This window comes from Peromyscus eremicus, chromosome 10 (genome assembly GCF_949786415.1).
Source record: "Peromyscus eremicus chromosome 10, PerEre_H2_v1, whole genome shotgun sequence".
Classification (NCBI taxonomy): Eukaryota; Metazoa; Chordata; class Mammalia; order Rodentia; family Cricetidae; genus Peromyscus; species Peromyscus eremicus.
Window position 1 is genome coordinate 70,573,926 of NC_081426.1, and position 2,219 is coordinate 70,576,144.

General features: G+C 33.9%; 1 long non-coding RNA gene across 1 annotated transcript; it reads left to right on the top strand.

Moving 5' to 3' along the window:
- The first annotated feature begins 309 nt into the window (after positions 1 to 309).
- Positions 310 to 1,824, top strand: LOC131920746 (uncharacterized). The gene is made up of 2 exons (XR_009381757.1): positions 310 to 437; positions 1,492 to 1,824. It is a non-coding gene; the product is annotated as an uncharacterized LOC131920746 (long non-coding RNA).
- Positions 1,825 to 2,219: the final 395 nt, after the last annotated feature.

The window sequence follows — 2,219 nt, forward strand, 5'->3', positions numbered from 1 at the left end:
TCGTAATTAATATAAGCCTCTGTGTGTTTACTTGGAGGATGTGAGTGGGAGAGATTTGTCCCAACCGCCGGCAGGCTGGGGCACAGGAAAACTTCCAACTACAATAACTGAAAAATGAAATTTTATGTTTTAAGCATATAATGTGCTAATTAGATATATGCACTATTTCAAATGTTTATAATTTTTTGTTTGTTTAATTATATGGTAAGAAGCTTATGGCAAAAATAAAATCTGAGTTACATTGTTTAGAATTTTATATTCTAAAGTGTTTTGTGTTTAGAACCTGACTCTTACTGGTGATTCCTTTGACTAAGCCTCTTGGTTTTGGTATCATTGAAATCACCTAAGGAAACAATTCTCTACTATGACATAGAGATAGCCATGTCCCCCAGCTCTGCTCAGCTTTCAACAGACTGACTACATTAAAGAATATATAGGTAAAGTTATGTATAGTTCTGATAAAGTTATGTATAGTTCTGATTATAAACATGTTTTGTTGAAGAAACTGTCATTTGAATTAGGGAATGAGTATAGTGGGCCACTCTCCTGGATCCATGACTGTCATACAAAGAAGGCAGACATTTTCTGATCAGTAGAAACCCATAGAGGAAAATGATTCTTCTTCTTCTTCTTCTTCTTCTTCTTCTTCTTCTTCTTCTTCTTCTTCTTCTTCTTCTTCTTCTTCTTTTTCTCCTTTTCCTCCTCCTCCTCCTCCTCCTCCTCCTCCTCCTCCTCCTCCTCCTCCTCATCTTCCTGTTCCTGCTCCTCCTCCTCTTTCTCCTACCCCTGTTCCTCTTCTTAGTCTTATTATTATTCTTATTAACTCTCTCTCCCTCTTTCTCTTTCCACACTCCTCCTTTTTTCTATTTATTATCTATCTACATGTCTGTTTGTCTTCCTACCTACCTACCTTCTTTCCTACTTATCTATCTACTAACCTAATTTCTATCATCTATCACCTCACTCATCAATTATATATTTGTAGTCTTCTAGATTTTTTCTCTTAAATGTCTTGAAAGATACAGAGCCTATCAGTCAAGATAGGCAGAACACAGTGGGACCTAAAATAAATCCTGTGAGCAGTGACAAATGACAATTCTTCAGACTTTGTCAGTGACTGTCTGTAAAACAGATAGTCTTGGCAGCTATCTTGAGAGAAAATCAATAAGGTTCAACCACTGATGATGTGAGGTCATGATAAGTCATTAAAAGTCATCAAGTCTGAAGTTTAGATTAATTTATTGATTAGATGAGCTTTCTATCTGTCTAGTCAGTAACGTCAGAGGTAAATCAAATTTTGGGGTGAGTAATTTTAGTTTGATGAGGAACTTGAGGGACAACCAAATGAGAACTCTTGTAAGTCAACTCAAATGAAATATAAAGAATTGAGGTAAGAAAGAACAGGAGAAGACAGAAGTGAATAAAGATAGTGCTGTCATTCTGTCATAATCAGTGATATTGAAATTTATCTCGGTTTTCTTTTTCCCATAGCCTAGTGACATGAATCCTCCAGAATCCCAGTCCAGTATCAAGAAGTTTGACATGCACTTTGACTCACAGGTTTCAAAATTGAAGGATCTACAGTTGGTAGAGCACTTGTAGGCTCACCTCTCTTCACGCATCAGATGAACAAGACAATATGTGTGGGAGAGTACTGATGTTCACAGGGCCCAACAAAATGGCTGCTGTGCCTTTCTTCTCTCTAATGCCACACAACTTTTAGGAAGCAGAGAAGATTTTTCAAGATATTAAGCCTATTAACAATTTAATCATATAATTCCTTATACCCAGGATTGTGTAAAATAAAGATCCCTTACTTATGAACATTTCAGTATCAGAAATTATGCTATACTAGAATAAATTAAGAACATTGTTATTTTCCTTTACATTTTATTTGCAGACATAACCAATTATCAAATAATTTATGTAACATAATATACATTCAAATGATATAATTTAAATATTTATATCCTCCACTTCATTATTTGTGACTATATTTAGTCTTCAGTTTATTGTTCATGACTTGTTAGTCTATATTTATGTATAGATTTATTCTCATAAATACAGTGCTATATATTATAAGTTCCAGATTTTGTCAAAATGATATATATGACTTTTAGAAGCCATTATGTTATAATTATCTGTAAGATTATAAGAGATCATTTCTATATCTTATTTTAATTTTTAAAAATTTGTGTGTGTGTGTGTGTGTGTGTCTG